The sequence below is a fragment of the Callospermophilus lateralis genome, chromosome Y (assembly GCF_048772815.1).
Source record: "Callospermophilus lateralis isolate mCalLat2 chromosome Y, mCalLat2.hap1, whole genome shotgun sequence".
Classification (NCBI taxonomy): Eukaryota; Metazoa; Chordata; class Mammalia; order Rodentia; family Sciuridae; genus Callospermophilus; species Callospermophilus lateralis.
In genome coordinates, this window is record NC_135326.1 from 7,638,520 (window position 1) to 7,649,434 (window position 10,915).

The window sequence follows — 10,915 nt, forward strand, 5'->3', positions numbered from 1 at the left end:
CATCGACGTGAGCTTCGGAAAGGCGCGGAGATCACTCGTGTGGTGAATCCACCCTACAGACCGCGCTCCAAATCTGTTTGATCTTCAAGATCAGATCGCATCCAACAAGGCAGTCGATCCTCTGCAAGAACAGGTCTCAACCGTGCATTTGACAACAGAGAGACCAAATTGCTAGAGTCTCACTCCCTGGAAGATCCTTTGGATGTTGCTTTGGTGGCTTGTTAGAGCAAAGAGACAGAATTTAATCACTCTGGCGGTTGCAGGGTCGGGTTATCGAAAACTCCAATTCAGGGTTGTGAGCCAAATCCAGCCCCCACTTCTTTGGGTAAAGAGTGTGTTTTGGGGGATACTGGGGATTGAACTCAGGGCCACTCGACCCCTGAGCCCCGTCCCCAGCCCTATTTTGTATTTTATTAAGATACACGGTCTCCCTGAGTTGCTTAGGGCCTCGCTTTTGCGGAGGCTGGCTTTGAACTAGTGATCCTCCTGCCTCAGCCTCCTGAGCCACTGGGATGACAGGCATAAGCCACTGCACTGGGCTGTGAATAGAGTTTTATTGGGACATAGCCACATGCAGTCCCTTGTAAGGGGTCTGCATCAACAGCTCAGTTGGGGGCAGCAGGTTATATGGCCACCTGCCTCTTTACAGAGAATGTTTGCTGACGGCGGCCTCAGATTCCTGCAGGGTGCAGGTTTCTCTGCTGGTTGGCGTCGGAGGGTGTGGGTCAGTGGTTGGTAGGAGACTTGAGATGCTCTGGTCTGGCTCTGAGGCTCCTCTGACTCCAACGCGGTTCCCACACTTGACTGCAGCCATGGCGAGAACACATGGTCGGCAGGAGCAGGCCAGCCGCCTGCGTTTGATCAGAATCTGCTTTGATCAGGGGGATCTTCCGCCCACCGCTTCCTTGAGTGGCAAAGAGGAGCGCCGAGGACTCGCCTCCTGTTTGTATTTGTCATGTTTCTCCCGAACGGAAACCTTATGAGCGCATTCTCATTTAACGCTCGCTCTCTTATGAACACACGCCTTTTTGGTTATGGTTCTCATTGCCAGATTCAGCCAAGAAAAAGACAGGGTGCTCAGAAAACACGGAACTTCAGATAAACCACAGGCAACGTTTCTGTAGAAGTAGGTCCCGCGAAAAAAGTGATTCAGATTGAACGGACGTCTCGTGCCTCGTCTGCACTCCTACCTGTGACGGAGACGTATGGTGGGTGCACATTCTAGAGTCATGGCGCTCTAGGGCCACACGCCAAAGATGGAGCATTACAGTAAGAAGATCTCCTTTGACAATCGCATGCCCCTGTGCCAGTCTTCAATGCCGATCTCTGAAGAACCAGATCTGTGCAGGCAGGAGATGAGCCCTGATGGAAAGGAATTTTGCTGTGACCTATGTTGATCGACTATCGTACACACTTGCACAAAACCAGAAAAGAGCATTGGAGGCAGGAGTAAGCTCAGTCTATGGTGCAGGACAGGAGCTCAGTAAGCATTGGTTGTATGGTTTCTAAGTGGTGGTCACCAACCAAGGGGGACTGATGGGATTGGGCTAAAACATAAAACACGCTGCTACGTTGCGGCTGCATGATTTCTCCCATGGTTGGCTGAAAACAGCGCATCAGAATGTCAGCGTTTCGGGAGTTGGTTTTTGTTTTTTTAACCGTCATCCTAACCCGGAGTACTCAACTTAGTTTCTTACCGGGCCATTCTCCAGGAGATATGAAGGAAAAAAAAAATTACCCCTCAGATTGCTATCATGCAAGTGTTTAAGGGAGTAGACTTTTTAAAATTTGTTCTAATTAGTTCTACGTGACAGAAGAATGCACTTGGACACAGCCTACGTAAATGGAGTTGAACGTCTCATTCTTCTGGTTGGACATGATGTAGAACCACACTGGTCATGTAGTCATACATGCACACAGGGTCATAATGTCCCATTCATTCTCCTGTCCTTCCTACCCCATACCACTCCCCTCCACCTAAACCAAAGCTCCTCTATTTTCCCTAGCACCTCCCACCTTATTGTGAATTAGCATGCCCATATTACAGAGAACATGTGCCCCTTGGGTTTTTTTTTGAATTGGCTTATTTCACTTAGCATGATATTCTCCAGCTCCATCCTTTAACCTGCAAATGCCACCACTTTATTCTTCTTTAAGGCTGAGTAATATTCCATTGTGTACATATACCACAGTCTCTTTATCCATCATCTGTTGAAGAGTACCTAGCTTGGTTCCATAGCTTGACTGTTGTGAATTGAGCTGCTATAAACATTGATGTGGCTGTGTCCCTGTGGTCTGCTGATTTTTAAGTCCTTTAGCTATAAACCAAGGAGTGGGATACCGGGGTCAAATGGTGGATCCATTCCAAGCTTTCTGAGGATTCTCCATCCTGCTTTGCAGAGTGGTTGCACCAATTTTCAGTCCCAGCAGCAATGCCCGAGTGTGCCTTCTCCCCGACATCCTTGCAGTACTTCTTTATCCTTATCTTTCCAAATTAAACTGAAATACTTTTCCTAAGCGTCACCTTCTCTAGCAGCATGATGTCTTTCTTTCTCCTGGGCCCCACATTATCGACCATCTCTCCGACCACTCATCACTGTCATTTCTATTGATAAGATTGCTTCACCCTGAGCACACCTACGTAACAATATTTTGACCTTAGAGAATAGATTTTGTACCCTTGGCGTGTGGCACGATGCTCCACACAGAGCGGGGTTTTGTGAACACCACTGGGTCTGTGAACACGGGCGTGAGGTATTTTACTTCTCATTCCTTGATGGTTGCATCCGTAAGGCCTCTCTCACAAAGATAATCTCATCCTCTGTCAATCTTCCTCTGACATCTTTTGCAAAGGGCTCTCCACTCAGCCACTTGACATGAAGTCTACATCCAAGTCTGTTTATCTTGCCAAACCTCTCATTCAACTTGCAGGTATAAGGGAGATGACCGCATCCGTGACCTCCCAAGTCGTGGGTGGGCAAGCCGTTTTCAAATCACGCTCCTGAAAAGAAACCTCTCATTTCCTTTTAAATCACTGGGGTTTGAAGTTTTCATTGAAGGCACAGGAGACGTGCCCAAGGTCCAAGATGATCATTAACCATTCAGCTTGAAGGATGCGCCTATCTTTGATGAGCGGGACAAAACGGCTTCATCTTCATACCGATCTCACCACTTTGGAAACGACGGGGTGTGGATCAGAACGCCGTGTTTAGAATCGACATACGTGACACGGACCTGGATGCTGTTCCCATTGTTATGGGATATAATGGAGGTTCGGGGCTGTCTTGGTGGCGTGTCTGCCTGCCCTCTGTGGGGATCATGGCCGTCTCCACCACAGCATATTAAACAGGATGCTCCGGAGGGGGGTCCCCAGGGGTCTTCAGCCAAACGCTTTCCCGAGGGTTTGCAGACAATTTTAACGATATTCAGCTAAACACAGAATCAGATGGTTCTCATATATTTTCAAAAGTCCCCATATGGCTGGAAAGGCCTGCCAGATTTCTCTGTTTTGATAAACAGAGTGGCATTTATTTAAATAAATGAAAAAAGAGCCTCTCCCTCGGGTTTAGGCTCCGGGGCTGGGTGACCGACATCTCTGACGGAGGCCTGGAGCCCGACCCTCTCTCTCCTCTTGGCGATGCTGCTGTATCTGTCACAATCGGCCCAGAGCCACCTCCCAGTCCCCTGGCTTCTCCGGGATTTCAGAAAATTAGACCAAAAGATGACGGCAAGTGTTCTTGGTCTCAGGGGCCCGGTTGACATGGATTTTTTTGGAGAGTGCTTGTTAGTTTGGTCCACGAGGTCTGGCGTGCTCTGAATAGGTCACTCCGTCCACTCTGTGGCCTTCTCAGTATTTGTCTTCGATTCCCACGGACAGGACTTCAAACAGAAAGAAGCCAGTCGAATAGAAAAATCACCCTGCCCCTTGGATGTCATCCTGTTGAAACGTCCTGTGTGCTGGCTGCCTGCGTCGACGCGTCGGTCTATTTGGAGAGCAGGCGAGTATGATTGAACTAAAAATCCTCGTCCTTGAGAAAAATGGGCTATTTTGGTTTTGTTTGGCCTTTTTCCTGCCAGAATCTCTTCATCTCTGAGGATAGCTGTGACAGCTCTGGAGTTCGGGTTACACACAATAATAAACACAAAGCAAGGACATCGTCATCAAGTCGTATGATAAACTGGCTTTCTTTCCTTTTTTTTTTTTTTTTTTTTTGGTAACAAGGATTGAAGTCAGGGGCACTCAACCCCTGAGCCCCATCTCCATCCCTATTTTGGATTTTTATTTAGAGACAGGGTCTCACTGAGTGGCATCCGGCCTCCCTAAGTTGCTGAGGCTGGCTTTGAACTCTCGATCCTCCTGCCTCAGCCTCCTGACCTGCTGGGATGACAGGCGTGCGCCACTGCCCCTGGCTGTGTGACACACTTTCACTCTGGCAATGGCAGGTCTAGAATCTGCCTATTGCTTCCCCCGGTCCTTCTCTGCCTACCTGACAGTCACCGGGAACTCTGGGGCAGAGGCAGAGAGAAGGGCAGGAGTGACCATCTGCAGCTTTGTGCATTAAATGCTCATGTGCGACACTGGGCATCCCCGATGCTGTGGATCCATCAGAGAGGGGCTTTCCACGGAGACTATGATTGACAGAAAGGGAGCATCGCCCACGACGTTGGAGGTTGTTGACGGAAGTCTGCCCTTCATTTAACCCTCTCTCTTTAAACACGGACGGGGCACCTGGGGTTGTGGCTCAGCGGCACAGCACTTGCCTCATAGGTGTGAGGCCCTGGGTTCGACCCTCAGCACCACATAAAAAAATAAATAACTAAACAGAAGTACTGTGTCCATCTGCAACTAAAAATATTAAAAAGAAAAGAACCACAGACGGCAAGCATCATGGAGCCAGGATACGTAGAACTCAGGAAGCGAGGGTCCATCCTGCTAAGCCAAGGGCAGGGCAGGGAATCATCCATAATTCAGATTCGAGCAGGGGATGCGGGGGGCCGTCTAGAGGCCCCACCAGCAGAGCATCATCGGGGGAGAGCGTCCTGCGAGGGATTCATTCTAAGCTAAAGCATCCTCAGAGCTTGGTGACATTGATCCTGTTCTCAGGATTGGTGAAAGGAAACTGGATCCCGGGGATGGCGTGTTGAGTTCACGGCCAGCCTCGGGGACGGACGGGATCATCATCTGGACACTCGCGGAGGAGTCGAGCTGGACCAGCCCTTGCAAACGGGCAGTCGCTCTGCGTTTGTGTTGTCCAAACCCTGCTCTTTGCAAGAAAGGTCTTGTTTGTGACAGGATCCCGGAGGTCAGCCTTGGGAGAGCCAGAAAGAAACATGGAGAAAGGGGACGGAGTCACGCCAGTCATCCACGGAAGAGCATTCAGCCAGAGGCAGACGTCATCCGGCAGAGGGACACACAGGTTCTTTGCTTCCTTAAGCATTTAGAAGGCACCTGCTCTTTAGCAGAGGATTTCCCAGCCAGTCACAGAGCATGCAAAGACGTAAGAGAGTCATCCTGAAGTCTGAGAAGATTCTTAAGAATGTTCAATAGTCATTTTATCAGGCACACTTATTCCAATACACTCTTCACCATCCCCCTTTCCCCCTTTATTTATATATTTTTGATGAAGCTGCCTTTTCCAAAACTCAAAATGTCTTCTCCGAGTTCGTGGAAGTAGCTCAGGGCCACGGCATGTGTGGGCAGCATGCACAAGGTCCTGGGTTCAGTCCCCAGGGTGAAAGCAGAATCAAAATGCTCCTATTATAGCATTATAACCACAAAATGGGAAGGTTTTGCCTTTGACCCGGGGACGCCGTTATTAAAGAACTAGAGACACACAGCTGTAACCAAATCCATGGGCTCGTTCACAGCGAGTGAGAAACTGCAAGTCTGCTGGGGAGAAATTAGTAATTTATGTTGAATCTAAAGGAAGGATGTTGGTCGTTTAGATTTTGTAGAATTAAAAATTATTTTGAAGTTTTTTTTTTTTTTGCTTTTGCTTTGAGGAGGAGGCACCAAATATGTCGTTAAGGGAGCTGTGATTACGAAAACAGAACTCTCAAAAGCAAAGCAAGAAAGGAAAAAAAAAACCCTCCAATGTGAAATAAGAATTAAAAAGGAGGAAATAAATCAGAGATTCGCCACAAAAACACCCATGTGTTTTATCATGAAACGTTCGACAGCCTTGTTGAATGCAAACTGTGGGAATACGTTCCACGGGAAGACGTCTCCAAAGCCTTGGGAAGCTGAAGACCAAAGAGAATTTTCCGCTAATTCAGGGCTGATGTTCGCGATGGTGTTTTGTTGGTTTTGTTATGATGGGAACTGGATCCGTGGTTCATCTTGTCAGAACGACTTAAGAACGAGCAGAGTTGCATTTGAAAAGAAGCAAGTGCAAAGGAGAAATAAATAAAAGTGCAGGAATATTTTATTTATTCTCAAACGAGTTGGATGTGGCAGTGAGCCAAGCCGAAATCCACCCCTGGTATCACTACCACCAACTTCAGTGGGAAGGACCAGCCTGAAGCCAGTTAACCATTTTTATTTTTTTTGGTACCAGGGATTGAACCCAGGGGTGCTTAACCACTGAGCCACATCACCAGCCCTTTGTATGTCTTCTTTAGAGACAGGGCCTCACGAAATTGCATAGGGCCCCGCTAAGTTGCTGAGGCTGGCTTGGAACTCGGGATCCTCCCACCTTGGCCTCCCTAGTCGCTGGGTTTACAGGCGTGCACCACTGTGCCTGGCTCCAGTTAATCTTTCTTTGACGATGAAACAGCAAGTGTCTCCCAGTTGGTATATCTCCCTCAAAATTGCCTGGAAACAACGGCAGATCCCCTACTGACATGTAGGAAAGCGATTCTAACACGCACCTTGAAAAAGCCCAGCTCAGCGAGCAAGCAGCAACGGCTGTCTCTGTCAGTGGAAAAGGATCTCTGATCCAATGGTGTAGGTTTTGCATTAGGGGCAGTGTTTTGACAGAAGCCGTTGGAGTAACCTGCAGTCGACAGAGGCAGCCAGCTGAGCGGGTACCGTGTCTCTATGCCAATCTGTGCTGGTCAGCTATTGACCAAACTACAAGACAAGGACAGCTTAGAGGAGGAAACGTGTCTTTGGGGCCAACAGTTTCCGTCTGGGGTTGGCCAACTCCATCACTGTGAGCCTGAAGTGAGTCAGAACATGATGGTGGAAGGGTGTGGTGGAGGCAACTGGGAAGCAGAGAGAGAGAGAGATAGAGCGAGAGAGAGAGAGAGAGATAGAGCGAGAGAGAGAGAGAGAGAGAGAGAGAGAGGGCGAGCACATGTTAGGAGCTAGGGTCAAGATCTGATCCCCAAGGGTACACCCCCAATGACCTGCTTCCTCCAGTTACAGTCACCCGCCTACAGCCATCACCCAGTAATTTATTCAAATTATTAATCCATCAAATGGATTAATCCACTTCTGAGGTTACACCTCTCATAATCTAACCATTTTATCTCTGACCATTTCTGCATTGCCACATGAATTTTTGGGGGGACACCTCATATCCAAACCATAAAAAAACCATTACTACTTTTATGACACCTTCTAAAAGTCTACCTCCTCACTACATGGAAGACTATTGACTATTGCATATTTAATATTGTATTACTATCATACTGATTATTATACTATATATTATACTAATTATTATACTTATATATTATACTAATTACTATACTTAGAATAAATACTAAGATTGTGTTACTATGCAGAATGCTATTAGAACTGGGGTCCCGAGATGAATTTGGCTTTTTCTTCTCCATTAAAAATAGTAGGCTGGAGATGTAGCACAGTGGTAGAGCGTTCGCCTACCATATGCAAAATCCTGAGCTCCACCCCCAACCCTGCCATAAGAATAATAACAATCATTAAAAATAGAAAGCATACTCTACAAATTAATGAGTCTTCTGCACATGAACAGCAGTGTCCCTTGCAGAACAAGAACTTGGAACAAATGATGATTCAGTCTCTATGTAGCTCAAAGGATCTTAATGACATTTTGTGACATTTTGTTGGCTTATGAGCAAGCCACACCACAGAATGTTCTGCACACGGGGACAAGGACTTGTCAAAGCATCTCTGACAAGTGAGATTTGCCCGTGAGATTATAAATAAAAACAGCTGTACAATCTCAGGCAAGTTACATAAAGCCATGATGAGTCAAATTAAAAAATGAAAACACTTTGCTGAAGTTTAAGCCTCTCGAGCTTCTAAATGTCATTACTTAATGAGGCTTTAGACTAATTGTGAGTCTTTCAGAAGTGGAGCCGCGGGCTTCCAACTTCCATCTCGTTGATTTTAATGTGGTTCTTTTGCTACTATTGTTAAGAAATCAACCAACCACAAAATAATAATACTATCGAGAATAAAATACCTATCAATAGTTATTGCATTATGTAATCAAACACCACTATTTTAAAGTAGGGTCACAAATTGAATGAGTAATGTTGGGAGTCGCCCTGGCTCCAAAGACTAACTTCCCCATCCCCCAAGAAGAGCCGTCCAATGGTAAGCCCTGCTGGCTCACATGATCCTTACCCACCAATCAGAGCCCTGCTGGCTCACATGATCCTTACCCACCAATCAGAGCCCTGCTGACTCACCTGATCCTACCCACCAATCAGACTAGCCCTGCTGGCTCACCTGATCCTTATCCTCCAATCAGAGCCCTGCTGGCTCACATGATCCTTACCCACCAATCAGAGCCCTGCTGGCTCACATGATCCTTACCCACCAATCAGAGCCCTGCTGGCTCACCTGATCCTACCCACCAATCAGACTAGCCCTGCTGGCTCACCTGATCCTTACCCTCCAATCAGAAAGCACCCCATGCCAACTGTCAAACCACCCCTGGCTCTATAAATATGCAGAGCTGTTCCTCAATAACCTGGCATTTGCTCCAAAGACGACAAGCCTTGTTCCTTCTTTCAAGTACTTTCAAGGCAAGTTTGAAAATAGTCAACACAGTATTATCATTTAAATAGAAGCATTTATTACTCAGAGTTCTCTGATAGGTGGTAAACTGATATGGGATCTAAAGGCAAGTGCATCTGGCCATACCTGACTGTCCCCGTTCCCTCTCACAAATCCGTGATTACACTCTATGAAATGAATGAGAACATGTCATGCCTTACAAGTACAGAGTGTATTTATCTAATATTTTATGATAATATATATCATGTATGCTATTTTATCATATGTAACATTCATCCTATAATATATAACAAATATATAACATATATAAGTATAATGTTATTTATGTTTAAATACATCATATATAATATTATATGACACAATTTTATTAATGATATCTATTAGACATATTACAATATATGTAATAGATAATATAATAATTATATATAATGCATTCCCCATCAAATATAATATGTGATATAATAACTATATTATATATGTATCATATATGACATAAATATCTATATTTATGGAAAACTTACATAATAAATATATTTTGAATTTATTATATATTTATAGAATAATTTCTATCACAAATTATATTTTAATTTATATTATAAATAAAGACATTGTAAATATTAAGATTAGAATGATATTTATGTTATAAATATTAAAATCATAATTTATGTCTTTTAGGATTTCTCTAAAACACTTTGAAGGTGTGTTCATTTTGCTTCTCTATCCGGCATCTCCCAAAGCGAGAGGCCCTCCCAGGCCTGTTTCTAAGCGAGGCCTACTAAGCCCTGAATGAAAGGGCACTGTGCGGCTTTGCTTTCTGGAAATGGGAAATTCTGGGAATAAGTGATTCAGGAGTTTTAAGTGGTGTGATGTTCTGAGTACTCTGTAAAAAAAACAAAACAAACAAAAAGTCTTCTTTGTTATCTGGCTCTGCCCTGCCCAGGATTTTCCATTCTTTTTAAAAATATGTATATTTTGGGACTTATAATTGACATATAGTAGTTGCATGACGTCCCCTCTCAATTCCATGCTTATCTGCTTGGGTCTCCAAAGAGATCCTCCTGGGTTCATTGGCATTTTATGATTTTCATTATAAATTTCATTTTATGTTGAAGTGGGTTGTTGGTTTCTTTTTTTAGAACCTTTCATTATCTCTTGAGTTTGTATTCTCCCACTTCTAACTTTTTGAAGGTTTCAGTGCCTAAGCAGTTTGAATCGGCCTCGGTTCTCTGTTTTAGAGCCTGCTTTATCATGCAACTTTAAAATATATACGTATTTTCTCCTGAAATGGGAAAATGTCAAAAACTAATTTAAAAAAAAAAAAAAAGAAAAGAGTCAATCGGATACTAATTTGGAAAACGCAGGTAGAAGGAGAATGGGTGTGTTTTGGAATTGTTTTCTTGTTATTCCTAAAATGTGAGACGTCCTTGGTGCTGGTGTCTGGGCAGGAAGTCATTCAGATGCATCCAGGGAAACTTCCCTTCCTGCTACAAGTTGACATTTTCAGACTTATAGGTCATCTGTTTCCTGAGGCCAGAAAAACACAGAGCATCCATCTTCCCGTGTAATTAAATCAATTCCGAAGGAGTAATCTATCCAGGGCGGTAGACTGTGGCCCGAAACTGGCTACCCAGTTTGGAAGAGTATTCAGGAAAACGAGAGAACACTGATTTTTTTTTTTTAATGTCAGTAAAAAAAAAAAAAGGATCTTGTGATATTTTTCCTATTCAAAGAACTCATTTAATAACACGTGAGCCTTGATTTTCTGGCAACAAGAACAGCCGCTTATATGCTGAAGGTCAAAAACATTTCTTAGTTTTAAGATGGTGGCTGCTAAAGTTGAAAAATTATCAGAGTTTCTGGAAATATTGTAAGTGATATGAAATTCTAGTTTTATGGCATTAAAGATTCGAGGGTTTGGGGCCATCGAGGGGTTTTAAAAGCTCTTTCTTATCATCTTGGCAA